This window comes from Lathyrus oleraceus, chromosome 7, assembly GCF_024323335.1.
Source record: "Lathyrus oleraceus cultivar Zhongwan6 chromosome 7, CAAS_Psat_ZW6_1.0, whole genome shotgun sequence".
NCBI classification, from domain to species: domain Eukaryota; kingdom Viridiplantae; phylum Streptophyta; class Magnoliopsida; order Fabales; family Fabaceae; genus Lathyrus; species Lathyrus oleraceus.
The window spans coordinates 183,230,447-183,254,805 of NC_066585.1; the positions used below are offsets into that span (position 1 = coordinate 183,230,447).

At 34.2% G+C, this 24,359-nt stretch overlaps 2 non-coding genes across 2 annotated transcripts; both read right to left on the reverse strand.

Moving 5' to 3' along the window:
• Positions 1 to 16,475: 16,475 nt before the first annotated feature.
• TRNAT-AGU (transfer RNA threonine (anticodon AGU)) lies at positions 16,476 to 16,549 on the reverse strand. The gene has a single exon. It is a non-coding gene; the product is annotated as a tRNA-Thr (tRNA).
• A 516-nt stretch (positions 16,550 to 17,065) lies between these two features.
• TRNAT-AGU (transfer RNA threonine (anticodon AGU)) lies at positions 17,066 to 17,139 on the reverse strand. Its single transcript has one exon. It is a non-coding gene; the product is annotated as a tRNA-Thr (tRNA).
• Between the last annotated feature and the right edge of the window lie 7,220 nt (positions 17,140 to 24,359).

Genomic DNA, 24,359 nt, shown 5'->3' on the forward strand with positions numbered 1-24,359 from the left:
CCCGAAAGAATCATTACTGATAATGGTTCTAATCTCAACAACAAAATGATGAAGGAGTTATGCCAGAACTTCAACATTCAGCATCAGAATTCTTCCCCTTACCTCCCTAAGATGAACGGTGCTGTTGAGGCGGCAAATAAGAACATAAAGAAGATTGTGTAGAAGATGGTCGTTACGTACAGAGATTGGCATGAGATGCCACCCTTCGCCTTGCATGGGTACCGTACTTCAGTACGTACATCGACCGGGGCAACCCCTTACTCCCTTGTGTATGGTATGGAAGCAGTCCTACCTGTTGAAGTGGAGATTCCTTCTCTAAGAGTCCTGTTGGATGTCAAGTTAGACGAAGCTGAATGGATTCGGACAAGGTTCAATAAGTTGAGTCTTATCGAAGAGAAGCGAATGGCAGCCATTTGTCATGGGCAGTTGTATCAGAGTCGGATGAAGAGAGTCTTTGATCAGAAAGTGCGTCCTCGATGCTTCCAGGTCGGAGATTTGGTGTTGAAAAGGATCCTTCCTCCTCAGACAGATCACAGGGGCAAGTGGACTCCTAACTATGATGGACCATATATTGTCACCAAGGTTTTTGATGGTGGGGCCTTAATGCTTGCAACTATGGATGGTGAAAACTTCACTTCCCCTATGAACTCAGACACAGTTAAAAAATACTTCGCATAAAATAGACCCGCTGGACAGTAAAAAGAATAGTCCAGGCAAAAATGGGCATCCCGACGAACCAAGAAAATGAAAAGGTTCGGGCAAAAATTAGGGATTAAAAATGAAAAGATCATACACCCGGTAAGTTGAAAACCTGAAAAGGCAACTTAGGCAAAAATGGGTATCCCGGTGGATTGAAAACCCAAAAAGGGCGATCCAGACAAAAGTTAGGGATTAAACGAATGACTGCGTTCTGAGTAGTTCTGAATCTCATCTCGTGTCAATGACTGGAAACTTTTGAAGGATAGGAAACAGTCCAATCACTCTTTTCAAAAAGCTGATCATCTGGAGGATCTTGAAGACGAGCAAGTCATAGCAGAATTGGAACCCAATAGAAATCCATTTCACATTGCCATTAGATTAATTTCTATTTTTATCTTTTGTGCGATTACCTCTTTCCAGGGATTGCTTCCTGATGTAAATGCCTATTCAGAGGCCATTCAATCAATAAAATCATGTTATTCAGTATATCTCTGTTTTCATTTTCATTTTACTGTTTTGTTTGCAAAAATGACGTCCGAATTTTTGATAAACATTGCATCATGAAACATAAGAGCTTTACAGGTACATGCTTAATAAACATTTAAAATTGTTGTAAATGTTAAGTGCTTTAGATCGTCTATTCAGAACAGGTACCCTCGGGGCATTTCCTTAAGGTTCCCAGCCGATGATCGCGAATGTTTTCCCCCAACAGTCGAAGTTGGTATCTTATCTCTGCAGAGCTGATCAGAGCATTGGATTTTTCGATCCCCAGCAGACTCTCACTGCTGTACCTCCCCCAAGCGGTTGTTTCAGAATATACACTCCCTAGTAAAGTTGACAGTGCCAGACTATATATCCCCAGCGGAGTTGACAGTGCCAGACTGTATCTTCCCAGCAGAAGCGGCTGCTCCTCAGGGTTCGATACCAGATCGATGATCTCGACGCCAGATCCATGGTCTCTTTCCTTGAAGCAGAATCTCAGTACCGTATCGGTGTTTGCTTCCCCTGCTAAGTCGTCTCTCTCGTAGATTATGGTTGCTAGAACCACTATCGCTTTCCCCAACAACAGGTTTTCAGTGCCGTTCTCTCCCCAGTCAGAGTCTCGGTATTTCGTCATTGCTAGAACACCGTGTGGCGGGTCATTTCCCCACAGAGTTCTTTGCGCTGTGCATCCCCAACAGCCTTGCCAGGGTCCAAAAGATGGTGATCATTTCCCCAGCAGATTCCCTTGCCTCGACTTGGCATTCTACCCAGCATTTCGTATCCCTACATGTAGAATCATATTGTATTGCATCCTCCCAAATCGCGTAGCATTTCCATTTTCATGGAGCATTACGCCATTGAAAAATTCAAACATACGCATGTAAGCATAAAACATTCTCGGTATCCCAAGTGATAAGCCAGAAGTTGTTTCTAGTACTCAGACTGGAGATTGTTCATGACTTACCTTTATTATCCCCAGCAAATGTCATTGGCCCATGCGCCGCCTCTATTATCTTTCCCTATTTCTGCCGATGCTGACAGGCATGAAGTTTTTCCGATATTCAGACCGAAGTGGCATTCAGGCCAATTTTCCGATGTTCAGATCGAAGAAGTTTCCGACATTCAGGTCGATGCAACTTGTGGCATTCAGGCCAGTTTCCGGTATTCAGACCGAAGTGGCATTCAGGCCAGTTTCCGGTATTCAGACCGAAGTGGCGTTCAGGCCAGTTTTCCGATGTTCAGATCGAAGAAGTTTCCGACATTCAGGTCGACGCAACTTGTGGCATTCAGGCCAGCCTCTCGGTGTTCAGACTGATATTAATAATCTCATATCTTCCGATGTTCAGATCGAAGTCATTTCCAGTATTCAGACTGATGAGCGACATTCAGGCCATGGTTATTTTTGTGTTACCATTTATTTTGGTATCCAGGTTAACATTCTTTTTCGGTATTCAGACTGACTCTCACTGTACCAGACAGATTCTTCTTTCAAGACCACCTCTTTGCCGATTCTGACAGGCATTGTTACTTCACTTCACTTCAGTGCAAATTTTCGGGCTTTTATTGTATTCAATCCCTTGATACCTCGAAAGTGCGAAAGTCGCTGCTATCTTCTTTTCGGGTCTCCAGTTGATTGAATAGGGGCAGCTGTAATACCTCAAAATTTGCCCCCCTCATTCATGCATTCATTTTTAGGTCATTTAACATTTCATATTGCATTTCATCATGTCAATCGGAATTAGATCCAAGAAGCTTGAATATCATCCAAGACACTTTGTGGATCCTATCTGGGTGATCAGTCAACACAAGGGAATGGCTTGAGATACTTCCAACATGTTCAAATGGGGTCTATTCATCAGTCAAAACGTTAATCTTGAAGGAGCAAAAGTTTGTTCATGAGCTGTCATGCTCGCTAGGCGAGCATAATGGGTCGCCTAGCGAGTCCCAAGAAAAGCCACCAGAATCACCTACGCTCAGAGGAATTTCTTGAACTGTCATGCTGGCTAAGCGAAGCCCACGCGTTTTGAAAATAGAAAAAAATAAAAAAAAATAAAAAAAATAAAAAAAAATAAAAAAATAAAAAATAAAAAAAATAACAGAAAAAATTTGGACTTGGACCTCTCTCACTTGAGCCCACAAAGCCACGAAAATCAGGTTATAAATTCTAAAAAAAATTCAGTGGAAAAACCCTAGAGAGATTCTAACTAATTCAGAGCAACCTCCAGAGACTGAAGGGAACTCATCTGCAAAGAACCAATTCCCTCTCATATAAACCCTAAGATTGTTCTGCAAAGCCAACGGTGCAATTCAATTTCAATCGATCCTCCCCAATCAGGGCTCAAATGACTCCTGAAAGGATAGCTTACTTGGCATTCCACTTTATTTGTGGAATACCATTTGGAGATTTATTCCGATTACCTGTATTGACTTGCTTTCTTTGATGGTGCCAGCTCGAGGGATCTCTGGGTTTCTTATTTCTTTAGTTGTTATTACTTCGGATCTTTATCCGTGTGGTAGATCTCTTGATCCTTTATCTTTCCTGCATTTTATCGCTTTCTTAGCTGGAAGACCTCAATAGGAGGCAATGTTTTCTTTTGTTTGTTTACTTTTGTGCCCAAAGACCTCCAAGAAGAGGCATCAGTGCTAAAGACCTCCCTGAAGAGGCAATTGACGGATAAAAGGGATTAGTAATCAATCCCTTGTTATTCAGTGTGTCGTTTTTTATGCTCGCACTACGTGTCGATGCTTCAAAACAAAGCCCAAGATCTTTTGTCCGGTCAGTCAGTGGAGAGGGTTCCACCTTTCTGAATTCCCACTTTTTGTCATGAGCTCACCCTGTCCAGGGTTAAGAGTTGTGAGGTCTTATCCTCATTACCCTTTTGATCTGCTCACCCTGACGTTCAATGTCAGTGGTTAAGAGCCCGTTTGATTACCTATTCCATGGCTTATTTGTCGAGGTTGATATGACCCCTCTTGACTAAAGCCCTACCCATATATGTTTGAACCCCCTTGTTGGCATTTTACTTTATGCATGTTTGTTTTGTATGGTGTGATCGTCTCCCGATAGGATTGCTAGGTTTCGTATAGTCTCTCGTTTGCATGTCAATTAAGGTAGCATTGTTCCTTCGTCTAGGACTTCCTTTTTTGCATGAGCATTCCTAAAACACAAACAAACTCATTGATTTTTCTTCTCCTAAGAACACGTTAACTCCTTCTACTACAGACGAGTAAGTCTCCAAAGGTCGAGCATCCGGTAGATTGCGTAGTAACGTCGTTCATCTAAAAAACATAACCCTTAACCCGTAGTTAGCCGAACTACGGCTTGCTCTGATTCTCATTCCAGATGAGATACGTAGGCATAAGACGCGATGTCTTAGCGAGCACACTCCTCTTTAACCCATAGGTAGCCGAGCTACGAAGACTCTGATTCTCATGTTCAGATGAGATACGTATGCAGTGGATGCGACATCCGTGCGAGTCATTTTCTTTTGACCCTTCTTTTAGTAGATAGTACATTAGATAAACCCACGCCCTTTAGACAAGAACAACAAGAGTGGATCCCGTAGAGTACTACGAATGCGTAGGGGTTCTAATACCTTCCCTTCGCATAATCGACTCCCGAACCCAAGATTTGGTTGCGAGACATTGTCTTTTCCTTTCCCTTTTCCAGGTTTACTTCGAGCGTTTCCTTTCCCTCCTTCGGGATAAATAACGCACGGTGGCGACTCTTCTGTCATTTCTTTCTCGTCGGTTGTTTTTTCGCATCTTCTTTTTCAGGTTGCGACACTAACCAAGAACCTATGAGATTTTATAACAGGTTAATCTCGAACCTAAGTTGGAACTAAATCACACAATCCCAACCCAAAATTTTTAACAGGTTTAACTTCTAACCTCAAATAAATTCCTAATTGGATAATATTCAATCAATGTGTATACAAAAGATTCCCTTGGTGAATTTAAAACTCTACCATTTCCTGAATTACAATAATATCCTCACTCACAAAATGATTTTTCTCACAAAAACATTTAGGCTAAAATATTAGTGAGAGAAAGTTAAAGAAAGTTTAGAGAGAGAGAGAGAGAATATGTGTATGTGTGTGTGTGAGAGACTTGAAAGCGTCTAAACATAATTTAGGATAAAATGAAATGAGAAAATGGACATCTATTTATAGGTCAGAGGTTGGCTCAAAAAGGAATTTCCAATAAATGCATTTTATCACTTTCTAATCGATTGACAAGATTTTACAACCGAATGGAAGCTTGAAATACAATCAATTGTAAGTTCAAAATATGAAGGAAAATATATCTAGTTGTTTCACATTATGAAAGACTTTTCTCAATCGTTTGTGGCTCAATTTTGAATTGATCCAATTGATTGGGAAAATGCTCCAACCGATTGGAGAAGTCAAAATTTCGCCTATAGCTATTTTGACAGCTCCTAATTTAACTGGAACCACTTCAAGATATTTTCTTTGACAAAATCTATTTTGAAAAGCAAATTAGTTTGGTGTATGCCTTTATCCACACGCTTTTACGATAAATCCGTTTTTCTTTACAATTCACTCACTCACTACTAAAATAGAAGGTGTCATACTACTTCAAGATTTTTCTAGATGATTTTTCTTATGTGAGCACTTACATGAGTAGCTTGATTAGCTTATATTCAATTTAGATTGCCATAATCGGATAGTCAAGTCCATCAAAACTTAGGTTTGCATCTTTATCTGCTTATCTATTCATGCTTGACTTAGTCGTCATCATCAAAAGTAGATGTCCTTGTTAAAAGCATATCGCCTGCACAATAAGGTTCCACGTTCTCGCCATTTTTGATGATGACAAAACATCTCTCAGGGTTGGTGGTAAAAGAAAATAATACATATATATTTGGAGTGATTAAACTTCCGCTGAATTAAATAGAGAGTATATCCTACTCTCCATGAGAGTATATTTCTCCTCCTTTGTTGAAATAGAAAAAGAGGGTAAAGATGCATTGCAAAAAATAAATATGCAGACAAGGATAATTTAGGAATTTAGAGAAAGTAAAACATCACACTCATATTATTTAGGGAATTTAAACTACAAATGGATATTTTCTTAATTTAAAGTACAAGGAAGAAAATGTAAGAACAAGAACATCTAAAGAAAACACTTAGTTCATCTCAACGTCATCATCCTCACTAGAATACACTAAAGATATAAGATTTCTTCTTGCCATTTTCTCAATTAGCAATTTAATTTTTGCATTCATCTTCCTTTTCTCATCACGAATTCCATTGTAGGAGTTGGATGAAGGAGTGTTTCTACGCTCCCTTCCTCTTATTGGTTGATAAGGAACAAATTCTCCATCTTGATTTGCATATCCCATTTTGCTTAAGACAACTTGTCCTATCTTTGTGTGTTTGTAGATAGGTTCTTATTCTATAAAGGAATAGCCGGTGTAGTGAAGGATTTTTGTGATCAGTTCGACATAGGGTAGGATGTCGTTTTTCTTTTTGCTATCAAGCATATGGTGAAAAACTGCATCTGGCCAATTTTTGGGGACATGATTTTCTAAGAACCAGATAGAAGAGATGTATGATTTTTGAATGGTGCTATAGTTACCCTTCCTTGGGAACAAAACACAACTTATAGTTTATTGGATTAATCTGATGTTGGGGCGAATGAGTCTAACATTGAATGGAGTTGGAATAGTGGAGGCAGGATTTATGAAGAGTGAATATGCAAGAAAGTCAAAGTTGAATTCACTACATATCATATCATCTTGATCATAATCTTGTTCTATGAAAGGTAGGTTTTAAATTTAAGAAAAATCTTCAAGAAACAGGGTGATGGGATGTTTCTTGGCTTCGGAGTTGATGATTCCATTTGTGTATGAGAGATTTGCATAGAACATTTATACCAATTATGGGTATCTCTCTTAGGGTTTCTCAAGAACAAATTTATTCAACCCTACAACAATGAGTGCTTCCGTGAAGGATCAATTTTTGAAGAGGTCTTCATTAAGGAAGTGAGAGGGGAAGATTTATTTATTAGAGTAGTAAAAATTATAGTTGGTTTCTTGAACTTGAGAGGTGAAATCTTTGGAGAAGTATGAGGATGAAGGGTGAGAAGAATGGGTTCTTTTGGTGGGAATTTTGAGTGGATGATGATGAGTGAGAAGGCTAATGTGTTTCTAATGCAATAACCAAGTTGGAAAATGATGTGATGTGAAAAATGAAAAGTTACCTCTATTTATAGATTTTGTCTAGTCAATGTGCCAATCAATTAGAAACGGTAAAAAAATAATTTTGTCTATTGCAAGTATCCATTACCGTAATTACTCACCCATCTAGTTGTTGTGGTGAGCTCCAAAATTTAAATTTTTAAATTTTTGAGCATTCAAATTGATTGGTCAAATGTTCCAATCAATTGTTTTGGCAAAAATCAACATATTTTGTTTTGGGATTTGTGTTTAGTACCCATACCTGGTTTTTATTTGCACCAGTTGTACTGATATTCCAAAATGCTTGGGTTGTGGGTTAGAAAATAATTTAATTTGGATGAGTAAAAACTTTAAAAATATTATTTTAATGGATTAATAAGATTTCCTTGATTATTTCAACCTTAAAATGAATTTTACCTTTTATCAAGAATTCTTGATAACTATTTCCCATGAGGGAAAACACCAAATAATGTGTCCTCCTCTACACATTGTTGGATGCTAGAGTTGGTAAAGCCATAAAATGAATAAGCCTGGTACAAACATTTTCATTCAACTAATCACTATGGATCATACTCTTAAGATATTCTCAAATGATTTGCTTTGATCACTAAGGTTTGTCATCATCATTTATCCTCAGACCAGAGACTTTATAAAGATTATATATTTTGGAAGTATATTGTTGCTTTACACAACTTTCCTTTAATAATCATAAAAACTCCAAGCTACAAATCCCACCTACAAAGCACTAATGTTTCACCTCCATACATACTAAGGCATGCCCATAGATTCAAGAACCATTGTGATAGAATATAGCAGAGGTTGTTACTTTTTATGCTCGACCAGTTCCATGACGATACCTTCACTTCTTCAAGCATTTTATCCAAACATTATTTAATATTATGAAATATATTTCCATTCCATGCCTTCCAAATTCTCCAGATACAGGCAAACCAAACCAGATATACTCGTTGAGAATAGATTCTGCCACAACTTATCAATCCCATGAACTGATCAAAATGCCTTAAACTGTTGTTATGGAATATCGTTGTCACTCTGAACCAGTTACAGACTTTGCTCCAAATATATGTAAAAGTTTGGCATTAAAAAAATATGCGACGTCGATTCTTCCTATCCACAACATCTCAAGCATCGGGTATTTTCTTGGCTAACCATTCCTCTCATAGCTAAGTTAGCTTTAGTGGTTGTTCTATCTTGAAAAATTATCCACGCCAACAATGACAGTTTTGAATGAATTGATTTATGCCAAACTCTCACGCAATTTCAGTTGGACACATCAGATAACTTGGATATTAAAAATTTGTATGCTTTTTTAACGGTATATATATTTGACTTTCCATCTAGGAAAATCCATTTATCTTTAACCCATTTTTTCACAACTACACTTTCTAATGGACTTACTAGTTCATTAAAGGATTCTCTTTCTTCCCCACTCGAATCTCTACTCCATTTCAAAATCCACTTAATGACTTGATTATCTCTTCTCCTAATCTCACTGGTCTTCTTTCATTTATCTAAGTACAAAGTGAATAGGTTCCCATAACTATTTTTTAGTTTCCCTCAACAAATCTACCGATTGCACCAAAAAACTTATATCGTTCTCGTCACCAATTTCTTAAAAAAAATCAACTTTTAGTTAAATAATATATCTAAGATTTAGCTAATGTCTATATTCACTACAAGTGGCAGACTTAAAGGTAACCCATGTGACACTAGTGTTATAGTAGCTTGTATGAAAAAAGTTTTTTTTGTAATAAAGAGGGCTTAAACCCAAAGGAGAATGAAACTACAACACAACTAGTCTTAGGAAACGGGTCCCCTTTACATCAATATCTGACAACCGCTTAATAAAAACCAGTATGTCTTCTTGGAAAAATATATCTTCGTTGTTGTCAGCCATAACTTTTGCTAGCACATCCGCGCACAAATTCGTTTCCCTATACGAATTTACCACTTTCACTTTCTTGTGCATCTCCATGAGATTGTAAATCTTTTTGATCAAGGAGTACCCATCAATATCTGTCAGTTTTCTAGACTCTAATATTTTAACAATGACATTAGAGTCCACATTCAACTCTACTTTTACCATGCCTAATCTTTTAGTCAGGGTTAAACCTTCATAAATTCCCCATAATTTCTCCCGAAAAGCATTACACGTCAAAATATTTTTAGACAAACCGTCCTTACGCTCTCCACGCATATCTCTAATTATGCCTCCACAATCCAATGCCTTGTTAACTTTATACGCCTTATCCATATTAAGCTTAACCCAATTATCCTTAGGTGACTTCCATCTTAATATATATGCAAATAAATGTATGAAATGATGGAGAACAATAGGTGTGAATGAAACATGTTAGTATTATTTTTGTTGAAAAGTAAAAGAATAAATATCAAGTACATGAGAATAAATAGATTTTTTAAAATAAGAATTACATAATAAAATGAAAAATGTGATACACAAAAAGAGAGGGGATTAGATCAAGATCCTCTCAAAAAGAGACAAATCTAAAATAAATAAAAAGAAGACAAATCAAACTTATTTTTTACAAAGTCATTTTTAATTCTCATTGAAATTGAGTTAAAAAAGTTAGATTTTGATAGTTGTAACCTAAACTAACATTATATATATATATATATATATATATATATATATATATATATATATATATATATATATATATATATATATATATATATATATATATATATATATATATATATATATATATATTCTTTCAATTATGTGATAATATAAGACAAACTCGTAATTATATTTTTAATAAAGGTTTAAATAGTCTTTTTGGTCCTTATAAGTTGACGTGTTTTTATTTTTCATCCCACTATCTTTTTTGTTTATAGATAAAGTCCTTAAATGTTAAATTTTATTTGATTTTAGTCCTTAAAGTTAAAATTCGCAGAAAAATCCGCTGAGATTAAAACCAAAAGGAATTCAACATTCAGGGGCTATTTTTCAAAAAAAAGATACATAGAAGAAAATATAAAACACACAAATTTATAGGGAACAAAAGGCTTAAAATAAATATCACCATCTACTTTTTAATTGTCAAAAGAAAAAAAAATTTAAAAAGTTTGGACTACTATAAAAATATCACTCTCAATCAATCTAGAGATTAAACCATATATTATCTTTATCAATTTCAATTTCTCTTAATACATATTCTTTTCATTCTCTCTAATAAATAAATTTTGACTTTTAAATTTATTGAATAATTAATATATCTGATCCATATGTATTTCAAATATATTATTTATTCAATAAGCTTAAAAATCAAAATTTATTTATAAAAGAGAATAAAGAGACTAAGAGAATTCACTGATTGAACAAAAACCAAAAATAAAATTACCTATGTAATCTGTGAATAGATCCCACAACCACTGGATTGAGAAGCAAGAACACCAAAAAATAGCCTTTGTAAAAGTATTATTTAAAAGAAATATTAAAAAAACATATCACAATTTTATATCTCATTCAAAATGTCACCTCCCTAATCGTTGTCAAACAATAGTTAGTATTAGAGCAAGTGTGAAGCCTATCTCAACAAAAAAGCAAAGCAATAGCCAATAGTAGCCAATAATAAGCAATAGTCAACAAAAAGCAAAAGGAATATAGCCTATCTCTTCACTATTTGATTACTAACAACTTACTATATAATTAATACTTAAAATAACTTTTGGTAAACAAAGCCAACATAACTATTTAAATATTAATGTATCCACTAAAAAAAGAAATTCAACATCAAGGTGTGTATTTTTTTCTTCTAAATAGATTTTGTTATATGTTTTCACCAACTAATGCAGTGTGTATTGGAATTTATTTCAGGGTAGTGAAAATTCATTAGATGATTGTGCTTAACATTTTGTATGTCCTTGTTTGTTGTACATTATCCCATATTATTTTCATATTATTTTGTAAATTCAATTTGTGTATAGTATAATTAAAGTACTCTTGCTTAGTATTGATTTTTTTTTGTTTTGTATTTAATATGATGCATGAGTCTAGAACATTGAACATTGGAGATGAATAATGTACATAAATGTACAATTTGATCAAGTTGTGATAGATAGAAAGAAAACATCAAACATAAATTAAACAAAAAAGAGACACCAAATTGACATTCTCGTTTCTTATTTCTTCAAATATGATGCTTCTCATGGTGAGTGTAACACCCCAAGTTTAATTAATTAATTTGAATTATTTAGATTTTTATATGATTAATTGATGTTTTAAATTAATTGTGTATGATTGTTGGGTAGGTATCCTTGAAATAGAAGTATGAAGGGAGTAAGAGTTTGGTATAGTTGTTGATAATTAATTAGAATTTTAATTAGTGATTGAAATAAATAGTGTTTTATTCAAATTAATTAAATAAATAATAAAATAACTAGAATATGAGCATCTTAATTAAATAATGAAATTTAGTTATTTTACTTATTTAATGGGGATAGTGTTAGTTGTAAATTTACGTGTCGGGTTTTTGTTATCGTATCCACAGGGATTGTAAGATATCACCGCCGTTCGATGGTTGTATTAATCTTAGCTCAATGTAACAATAAGGTTTTGGTTGGTTGTCACGTTATCTTGCATAAAAAGGTAATAAATTGCGGTGAAAGTTATGGTTTGAATAAATGAGAAATATTGCCAAAGTTAGGGTTCGATGATCACTTTGCATGTATTTGTTCGGTCAACAATCTTATAAACTCCTTTAGATGATAAATCATTTCACAAAGTCCTCCCAATATGTTTCTCTCGAACACACATTGTGAGTTTTCCCATTTTGATCCATTGTTTCTCTCGAACACAATCTATCAAAATGACAACTTTTTGGTTCAACCTTATGGTGAACAAAATCATTCATTACTATCTCTAGCTAACAAACAAGATTGGATGAAAACCTAGGTCAAGAGTTGGTAAACATCTCTCGATCATAAACCAACACAAAGAGTTTTAAATAGAAACAAAGTTTTCATCATATATTCACCATTAAAGAGTTTACACATGAAGATCCTTACATTTACACACAAAGCTAGTAATCACCTACATCTAACCTTGACAAATGGAGGACTTAGCTACTCATTTTCATGGTAGCTTGGTCGGCAAGTTTCGGAAGAAGGTTGATCAACATCCAAGTCGGATAATCGATGTTGGATGGGAATCCACCTTCTTTTTGTAGAAGATGGTTACAAGGTGAAGAGAAATGAAATTTAGGGCATAAAAGATCCCAAGAACAATGCTGTAAAAATATCTAACAAAAGTACAAAAGTGGAAAAATGCTGTAAAAACTAGGTATGGTGCTCAAAAGTGGCACTTGCTACTTATAGACCTGTGATGGGCTGTCATGCTCGCTAGGCGAGCAGAAAGGCTCGCCTAGCGAGGGTCTAATTGTGGCACACAAGGCACCTGTGCCCAGAGAAACAGGGTCTGTTGAACTGTCATGTTCGCCTAGCGAACAAACCTTCGCCTAGCGAAGGACACGCTCCAACCTTCGCCCCAGCGAGGTTGAGAGGTTTTGCTACTGGAATGCTCGCTGGGGACTCGCTAGAGCCTCGCCTAGCGAGTGAGTGCTGGCTGCGCTTTTCACCAAAACTGAACGAACTCGCTACCACCTTCGCTAGGATCTCGCCTGGCGAATTTATTGGCATTTTACTGGAGCTTTTCGCTGGAAACTCGCCTAGCGAGGCCTTCGCTTTAGCTCTCGCCTAGCGAGCAAGCTGATGAATGCAAATTCTCTTTGGTTCCTTTGCCAACTTCTTATGTCTTTCATTTTCTATTGTTTCATGCCTTCTACCTGCACAATAACACACAAATCAAAGGTACCAAGATCGTTTATCAATGTATTGCATTTCATGTTAGAACAAAGGTGGTTTTGACAAAAGAGCAAGGAAATAGAGTGAAAAATACCCTTAATTGATAACTCAAATAAGCACTTTTGGGTATCTAACAGATAGTGAGAATTTTTAATAATTAGCCTATAACTATTTTATTTAATTGGTTGGAATAAAATAGAAGAGTAGAAATAGTAGGGAGAAAAAAAAGAATATTATTAATATTATTTTATTAAAAGAAAATTAGAGTCAAGAGGGGTATGATGGTAAATAAGATGATAAGTGAGGGCAATGGTGGAAGTTTATAATTGAGAGAGGATTCGGTTAATGATAAAAATGTTAGTAAGAGAGTTTCGAGGGTTTTAAGTAAAATAGAATTTTGTGGTGAGAAGAGGCAAGGGTTAGGGCTAAAGGAAAACTCCATTGTTAGAGCTTGAAGTGTGCATCTTATTGAAAAATCTAAGGTAAGGGTGATAACTTGTTTCAATAATAATGAGTATTGTAGAATGGTAGAATGGAGAAACTTTAAACCTCCTTAGAGTTGAGTGTTTTGATTCATAATTTTGAATTTTGATGCTATGATGATTATTATATGATGATTATATGATGAATTTTGTGTGCCTTATATATGTGTAGTTTTCTGTTTTGATGATTGAACTTATATTCACCATTGTTACAATTTTAAAGGTTTTAGGCATAATCTTAAAATAATGATTAGATGATTTAATTGTGTTAAAACTGTAAATTAACTTTATATCATTAAAGTATTGCATGAATTATAATTTTCTGAGCGTTTGGCTTTTTACGGAATCTAAATCGGAGGTCGGAAGACCTCCAACGATGAAAGACGCAGAAAATTATGCATTTTGTCCGTCACAATCGCGAGCCTTTTTTTGTGTGTTTTTCGGTCGAAATCATTTTGACCATAACTTTTGATCCGTAAGTTCAAATTGAGTTCCGTTTGAAGCGTTGGATATCTGAAATAGAGGGCTATAACTTTGTTTCAGGGATAAAATAATTCTGGTAATTATTTCATGGACGTTTTTGGGATTGAAGAAGATGAAAATTGTGTTGGAAATTTTAGAAAACAATAACTTTTTAGTAACGCCTTCATGCACGGTTTTGATCATAACTTCCAACTCGTGAATCATTTTGGGTTGGGGTTTAAAGTATTATAAAACTGACTCTAAGAGATATAATGTAATGGTGATAAGTGAATTGATTGAGTATTATTCTTATGCTTACTGTGTTGGTGAAGTTTTTGTTCATATGTTAGGTTAAGGAATTGTTGACACATCCCGACGATTTTGGTCATAACTTTCATTTCGTAAGTCCGATTTTGATGGCGTTTGAAGTGTTAGAAAGCTAACACTCAGACCTATAACATGGTAGTGATTGTTGAGATGTTTTAATAATATTCACATGCCTACTGTGTTAATAGATGTATTGGTTTATACGTTTGGTTGATGAATCGTTGCATTGTTGTAATATCATTGTGTGATAATTATGTTGCTATGTCGATGATGTTAATATGTTGACGAGTTGTTGTTGTTTGTTGATATTATTCATGTGGTAACATGAATTGGTTGGTGCATGATGAATGGTGTGATGCATAAATGATGAGATATGTGTGAGGATCCTTTAGGTGAACCTTGTTATGTTAATGCGTGTTATTTGAGAGTCATGCATCTTGGTGTACGGGCTTCGGTCCAATTTTGGTGAGCCTCGATTCTATGGTGATGGATCGGGTGCGAGTAGCTAATTCTTATTATGGGGTATTAGTGAAGTGTTACCTATGTTGATGATATCGAGTTTTTGTGAGCCTCAATCTCATTGTGATGGATCAGGTGCGAGTAGTTAATTCCTATTATGGGGGATTAGTGAAGCGTTACCTATGATGATGTTAGCGATTTTGGTGTGCTCCGGTTCCAAGAGGGAATAGATCCTATGGTGGGGATCATGGAGTGAGATGAACTTGAGTGTTCATATTTGGTACCATGTGCATGTCGAGTCGGTGTTGAGTACATTGCATAAGTGTTGCATTTGTATTGGTTGTTGTTAATGTGTTGTTGGATGAGATATTGTTACATATGATGTTAATGATAATTGAGATATGGTTTTGTATGATGTTGATAATAATTGAGATGCTGTCGTGTATGATGTTGATTATGATTTGGATGTAAGAATGTGATATATTGTTGTACATGATTGTGTAGATGTTTTACTCTATTATTCATTTTATATTGTTATTATTGAAATGAATTCTCACCCCTTCTGTTTGAATGTTGTCTTTACATGGGCATCGTGCAGATACTCAAGAGTAGTATTGCTGAAGTAAGTGGAAGGTAGCTCTTGGATTACTTCTTTATTTTGTCGCTTTTACTAGTGGTACCTTGCTATGATCATGTAGCATCGGGTTGGGTTAAACGCTTATTTTATTCCTTATCTCTGATTATTTTGAAGTCATAAGACTAATTTTGTTGTTGAGAATTCTTAAGATGTTGAGTTGATTGATTACAACTCTCTTATTTTGTTATTACAATTGAAGTTGGGACTAGATGTTATTACTTGTTTTATCTTCCATAATTGTGATGATAATTCCGCTGCGATGATACTTTAAAATGGAAGTGAGCATGCAATGACAAGTTATGAATGTCTTATTATGTGAATATATAATACCAATCAGATGAGATGGATGTCATGTAAACATCTCAGGTATGATTCAGATAAGTGGGATGTCGTGTAAACATCCTTATTACAAATGTGTGTATTGAAATTTACTGTTGAAATCCATGTAGGTCATGTGTGTTATGAATATGTGACATCCTATGTGGTTTTATTTTATATTTAATTTATGCGATAAATTATGTGTGGGGTTTAGGGTGTTACAGTGAGAGCAAGAGAACAATCACAAGAACAATGAACACAAGATAATATGTGAACTATTATAAAATGATTTGATTTGAAGAGATTTAAGAGAAAAGAGCCATGGAAATGAGTGAAAAAGCTCAAACTGAAATATATAAATGAAATAGAAAAAAAAAGAAAAAGAATGAATTAAAAATAATAAACAATTTTATAAATTTTCAATAAATTGAGTGTTTGATGCACCTTTATTTTAAATTGGAATGTTACGTAAAAACAAACATTAAATTCATAAGCATAAAAGAAAGCACGGCAAAACAACAACAAAAAACATGAAAATTTGAGATAAAATAAACTTTTATGCTTTCAATGAGAGTTGAACTCATGACCTCCCGCTTACTAAACGGGTGCTCTAACCAACTGAGCTATGAAAGCTTTGTTCCTTTGTTCTAGAATTCACTTTGTAAGCAATTTTCATCAGTTTTAATTAATATGATAAACATTTGGAGATGAACAATGTACAAGATGGTACTTGGCATAGAAGAGGTGACACAAAATGCATAGTTTTATGAAAAAAGTAAAATATACCTTGAGATATTTCCTCCTCCTCTTGTCTCAGTCAAATCATAGTAACTTGAATGAGAATGAAATTGTTTTAAATCTTCTGCATTGCCTTAGAACTTAGGAGAGAGATATTGATTTCTCATGTATATAATTGTTTGTTATTATCAATAAACATGAGCTTAATTTTCCCAAAACCCATGTGAAAGAATTTTACAAGTTTTCAATAGATTAAATGTTTAATGCACTTTTATTTTGAATTGGAATGTTACATAAAAATAATCACTAAATTCATAACATCAAAGAAAGCAAGACATGTCTCAGCTTCTAAAGCTACACAAATAAGGCAAGAAAAAAAAACATGATAAATTGAGATAAAAAAAAAATTCTTGCTTTCAATGAGAGTTGAACTCATGACCTCCCGCTTACTAAACGGGTGCTCTAACCAACTGAGCTATGAAAGCTTTGTTTGAAAAATTTAAAATTTATCATCTTTCTCTCTCTCTATCTATCTATATATATATATATATATATATATATATATATATATATATATATATATATATATATATATATATATCTATATCTCTCTCTCTATATATATATATATATATATATATATATATATATATATATATATATATATATTCAGTTATTAAAAAACATTTTTTAACCTACCAGTTCAGATTTTAATTAATAAATATAAAATTATGTTAATATTGATAACTACGTAGTACGTACTATAGATCAATCACATAAAAATCAAATTATTAATTAGCTTCTTTAAAATTATATATGGCTTTTTAAGAATTCGTTGGTCTGAATGAGTAAATAAAAAAGTGAAAAAAACATTTCTTATTGTTCTTACACATTTATGTTAATGCATCCCCGTCTAGTATGTTTTATTTAATTTATTTATCAATTATTGATAATATCACTTTACACTAGAAGTGATCGAAGTACGATTCTAATTTAAAATAGGGAAATGATATATGATCATGTGTATAAAATGGTTTGTCTTTCATCAAACGGGATTATCATAATCACATTTTTTTATATAATTTTTACCTCTAATTGTAACATGGTTTATGCTTTTATCAAATTATGACTGGATGTCAAATTATAAACGTAAGTATATTTTACTGCAGAATTGAATGATAATTTATTGATTTGAAATATAGTTAAATATAAATTTAAGTGAAAACTAAAACAATATAAGAATCACTAATCCCATGTTTAACAAATTCTAATAACATGAGATTCTTCTAAAGAATTGATAAAAGCAAAAGACTTTTTAACGAGTAGAAATTTATTAAAGAAAAAAAATACTAAAAAACTCCACATCTTTCCTAAATTGAAACATATCTATGAATGAGTTTGAAAACTGAATTTGAACAAACTCTGAGTAATTCAAGTAGCTTTAGAAAACTCATTATAATATATGTTAATTGGTCTTCACTTTATCAAATCTATGGTTATATCACTAAACAAGATCACTAAGAAAATTAAAGTTTAATAGTTGAACTATTATCATAATGAATCACAATTGGTTTATCTTAATAAAAATGTAACTCTTCAATCTTCTTGTTACCTAAATGGCTTAGCATGCTGAAATTGTTATAGTTAGAACTCCTCTATGGACAAATTAGTAAACTATTATTTCTTTGATGCCCATGATACAATAATTGATGTTAGGTCATGAGAATAGAACTAGCATTAATATTGATAATCAATGAGGGATTCTAACTCACATTTAGGGATGTGCATGGATACCATTTAATAGGAACCAATTCATTTTTATGGTTATGGTTTATAAATCAAATCATCTTTTATAAAAATTAATTTAAAATTCTAAACCTGTTCCGAACCGATTTAAAACCAATTTTAAATTGGCTTTGATTTTAATCAAAATTATTTAATTTAATTTAAATTTTATTTTTTTAAAATTAATATTAATTTTTAAAATTAAAAACATAAATAAATTTTATGAGGTTTTAAAATAGTTTTTCTTTTAAATTTTAAAAAACATACAAAAAAATATAAAAAAATAACAAATATTCAGAAAAAAAATATAAAAAAATTAAAAATAATAAAATTATATTCTGAAAATGAAAAAAAAAATTGAAAATTAAAAAAAAAATAAAAAAAATAATTCCAAAAATTAAAAATAACTGAAAAAAATTTATTTTAAAAAAATGGAAATAAAAAATAAAACAATTCTGAAAAATAAAAAAAAAATCTGAAAATAAAAGTTTTTTTGTTCTGAAAATTTGAAAAAATAACCTTTTTGAAAATTAAAAAAGTTATAAAAAAATATTTTTAAAAAATCTAAATTTTTTTACTGAAAAAAATACAAAATATTTTTGATAAAAAATATTTTTTTTATTTAGAAGAAAATAATAATTTTATTTGAAAAAAAATATCAAATATAATTTTTTCGATAAAAAAATTTCGAATATAATATTTTTCGTGAAAAGAAAAAGAAAAATCTGAATTTTATTTTTAAAATAATTTTTTTATAACTTTTAAAATAATTTAAAATATAAAATTAATTTATAATGTGATAAAACATGAAAATAGACAAATATAATAATTTAAGGCATAGTAAATTTTGGATACCCAATAACAAAACCAAATTTTTATAATGGATAACGATTTATATTTGGATAACAAAATGGATAACCAAAATTTTATTTTAGCATTTGTTTTGTTTTTTTAAAAGTGGAACAATTTGGACATCAATTTGGTTATGAATAACCGGTTTTTTTGCACACCCCTACTCACACTTGACTTATTATTCTTAACACTCCCCCTCAAGTGTGAGTCCACAATGCTCTCCCTCAAGTGAAAACTCTTTTGTCCATGTACACTTATGTCGTCGTTGACACATATTCTTGGACATTTCGATACACATCTTCCTGAACATTTCAATTTCAACGAGACACCTCTTCTTGAGCATTTTGATATAAGTAAATTGGTCCATTAACTCGAACCAGGCTCTGATACTATTTGTTAGGTCATGAGTAAGAACATCAATATTGGGCTAAGAGTAACACACAAATGAGAGAGATACCACATATTCACCAAAAACCTTAAGGTGATAGATGTGTGAGTTCTCTCACTTATAAATGTTTAAATCTTCACATTTATAATCAATGTGAGACTCCAACTCACACTTAACGTATTATTCTTAACAGAAACCAATCATAGTATATTATCCATTTTTCTTATAGAAAATATCAAAATTTGTTGTTCCTTTCAAGTAACAAAACACCTTTTTTACAATTCTTGATCTTCCCGTATACCTATTAATCACACACAAAACATCCATAATATCATGTTTAGTGGTTGTCAAAGTACATTAAACTTCCAAGAATTTTTTTAAGTTAGTATTGTTTGTGGATCTATGTATTTGTAAATACAACTGTCTGCAAATATTAGATAATTGTGTTAGTTTTGATGATGACAACATTGTTGGAACAAGATCAAACTTGTTCAAGGTGAATCAATGGTGGAAGTTGTTATTTTGGTGGTAGAAAGGTTAATTGAGGAAGATGATGAAAATAGAGAAATAAGAAAAATTGAGATGAGAATATTGAATGGAATTATCTGAAGGCATTAATCATAAATATTACAATTGAGGTCTATTTATAGTGTACAAACCACTAAACAAACAGACTAAACAAAGCATCCAAAACTGCCTAATAAAACAAAACTGTTTTTTCTGTTTTGGCTTCAGGAAATTGCTATTTCTGCAGCAAATAAGAAGTCTTCCAAAATAGCTTCTCAAATAAGCTATTCTCCAAAAACACTTCAAAAGCCAATTACACTGCATTTGAGTTATTCTAATCATCCAACACACCACCTTAAGTCAAATGCTCAATGTTCGTCATGCCTAACCTCACCACGAGTCGCTTGAAAACATCATTCGTAACCGCTTTCGTCAACAAGTTTGCGACTTGTTCTTCACTTCTGCAGTAGCTCAAACGTAACTGTCCAGAACTCACTAAATCTCTCAAGTAATGGAATCTCATCTCAATGTTCTTGCTCCTCCCATGTGCTATGGAATTCTTAGCAAGATTGATGGCTGAAACGTTGTCCACCAACAACAAAACATCTTCTCTCGTGCTGCTGTCCAGCTCACGCAGTAAGCTCACAAGCCACACAGATTGGCATGCACACAATGACGCTGCAATGTACTCTGCCTTGCAAGAAGAGAGAGCAACCACTGGCTCCTTTTTAGAACACCAAGAGATTGGTGCTCCACCGAACATAAAGACATAACAGCCGTAGACTTTCGATCATCTTTATCTCCGCACCAATTGGAGTCGGTGTATCCAAGTAAATTGCACCTTCTGCCCGTGTCACTTGCCGGAAACAAAATTCCACAGCCAAGAGTACCTTTCACATAACGAAGGATCCTCTTAACCACTGCCAAGTGTGATACCTTTGGCCTCTCCATGAACCTACTAGCAATACCGACACTAAATGCTAAATTTGGTCGCGTATTGCACAAATAACGTGTCATACGGTGAACTGACTTTTTGTGTTTTGCTTTGGAAAGCAAATGTCGCGGTTAGCAAGAGTAGCCACCGACTTTTCTTTTATCCAATAAGGAAAGGTGGAAAAGAACAGGAAAGACCTTAATTAGATTTTGGGTCCGGGAGGTACATTATACAAAGGGAAGGTGTTAGCACCCTTTGTATCCATGGTTATCCATGGGCTCTTAATTGCTTGATCACTTATGTTTGTCTGGAAAAAGTGGTTGTGAATTGTTTAGAAAATGTTTTGAAAAGAGAATTTAACTTTGTAATGATTCGTGTAGGAATGTATACAAAGTGGTTATCTCGTTCAGTTTTGAAAGTTGTTTAGAAAAATATAACTCGATAATGATTCTAGCATGAATGTATACCAAGTGGTGATTTTCTAAAAGATGTTTTGAAAAGGTGTGAGGTGTGAAAAGTATTTCGATTGGTGAGTAAGCAATTAAGAGTTATACCTACCCAAGGTCTTGATGGGCATTTCCTATCCTTGTGAGGGTAAAACTGTCCTCGCTATTGAGAAGTAAGTAGTTTTATCCTTTGGATGTAGAAGGGTCATCGATTGGTCATTGAAGGCAACATTTGTAAGGATACCTTAGCATTCGGAGGGACGATCATCATTTAACCGTAAGCTACACCGAAGGGTCATCGAGGGACAAAATCATATATTCGAAGGCAACATCCGAGGGACTATGATTTATTTTATAGGGACATGATGATTTAATCGAAGGGTCTTTGCTAAGTGTATCCCCACATTCGCGGGACATGACCATAATACCGTAATACCGTAAAGCAACAAAGAGAGGTCCAAGATCACATATTCAAAGGCCGTATTTTACAATCAATTAGGTAATTAGGAGGAATCCCCACATTAAAATTAATACATTAAGATCAATTAAGCAATTTAGGGTGGATCTTTGCCATAAAATTAATACATTAAAATCAATTGAGTAATTCAGGGTGAATCTCCACAAGGGTATCCCACAAATAAAGTGGAATACCTAACAAGCAATCTTTTCCTGGGATATGTGAACCTTTACAAAACTCAACAAAACATGTCAGAACACCAAATCAGGGTGCAATCGAGGATTACACCAAAAAGAAACAACAGTAAATAGGGTCGGGTAAATGATGCATGGCTATGATAAAAACATGAGTGAAAAATCAAAACAGAAAAGTCAGCTACTGTCACGTTCGCCCCTGACTCGCCTAGCGAAGGCTTAGCGAATACTCGCTGCATGCTCGCTTAGCGATGTGCTAGCGAGCGACTGCGTATTCTGGTTTTGATATCAGTACAATTTCAGCCAATTTTATGCCTTATGGCTTTCATTACAGCAATTATATGGTTAATCATTTAAGGTATTCAGGTACATACTACAATTCACATGCCAAACTTAAGATATTTTCATAGATGTAATCATAATGCCATATGCAAATTAAGAACATAAGGCAATAATAGCAATGTAAACCTGTTTGCAATTGACTTGAGACTTTGAATCGGCAAATCGGGTTGAATTGGGCAGAGGTAAACCTTGATGCCGCCGAGTTCCTTCAGGGTTTGCCTCCCGTGAGTGTTAGAGTCTGCTTGCTAGGGTTCTCCTTTCTCCGTTTTCCTCTTTTTTTCTGACTGAAGCTTGGCTATTTATAATGCTCTTGTTGTGACCTAATGGGCTCAGAATGAAGCCCAAAAATTCTGATATTCGCAGGTTTCGCTAGGCGAAGGATTTGCTCGCCTAGCGAGCAGGCCATTTGTGACCTAATGGGCTCAGAATGAAGCCCAATAATTCTGGTATTCGTAAGCTTCGCTAGGCGAAGGAGTTGCTCGCCTAGCGAGCAAGCTAGTTTGGGCTTTTTTCTGGATTGGGTCTGTTGTGAGCTGGGCTTTGTTCCTTTAAGGTCAATGCCTTGCAGAATAAGTTGGAGTACTTCGAGAAATGTTTTGCAAGATTAATGGGCAAATTTTGGGGTATGACATAACGCAATGATCCAATCAATCTCCGGTATTGAGTCGGATCCACATCTTGCTCTTCCTCGCTTTTGGATAGTTGTGACCGTGCCTCGGCTGGAGTTATGGCAGCATTACAATGCTCCATATCACACCTCTTTAAGATCTCCAAAGCATACCTACTTTGATGCATGAGCAGCCCCAACTTTGTCTTTTGGAACTCTATGCCTAAGAAGTACTTCACATACCCAATGTCACTCATTTCAAACTCCTTCATAAGCTCTTCTTTAAAGCTTGAAATGTACTTTTCACAACTTCCAGTAATCAACAAATCATCCACATATAGACAAAGTATGATTACTCCTTCGCTGCACCCGATTTCACATAAACACCATGCTCAGACACACACTTTTTGAAACCAATGTTATTAAGAAAACCATCTATGCGTTTGTTCCAAGCTCTTGGAGCTTGTTTCAAACCATAGAGTGCCTTCCTCAACTTGTAGCCCCTTGCCTCTTGATTTTGAACAACAAAACCAGGGGGTTGTCCAACATACACCTCCTCATCCAATGGACCATTCAAAAATGCCGATTTGACGTCCATTTGATATAACGACCAACTATTGTTATTTGCTATCGCAACAACTAACTGGATGGTTTCATGTCGAGCAACCGGAGCAAATACCTCATCAAAGTCTATGCCTTCCTTTTACAAAAATCCTTTTGCAACTAATCGAGCCTTATGCTTGATTATCTCGCCTTTCGAATTCGCTTTCACTTTGAAGACCCACTTCACACCAATTGCCTTTTTACCTTTCGGTAAGTCAACCAACATCCAAGTATTGTTTTTCTCAATCGATTCAAGCTCTTCCTTCATTGCATTCATCCACTTTGGATCGCTTAATGCCTCCTCCGTATCTACCGGTTCAGATTCGGCCATTAAAGCGAAATGAATGAGATCACCATCATTATTGATATCACTATCACGGAATACCTCACAATCTCGGAGTCTTTGAGGCATACCTCTCTTCCTCGCTGGTCGTCTACTCGATTCACCATTCTCCGTTGCGAATGGTTGTTGTCCAGCATCATTAACAGGCTGAAAATTTAAATTTCCTCCCAGGAAATCGATTTCCCCATGTGGTAAATCGATTTCTGGGCCTGCATTTCGAATCTCAGCAGCTTCAGGAAGTGTAATT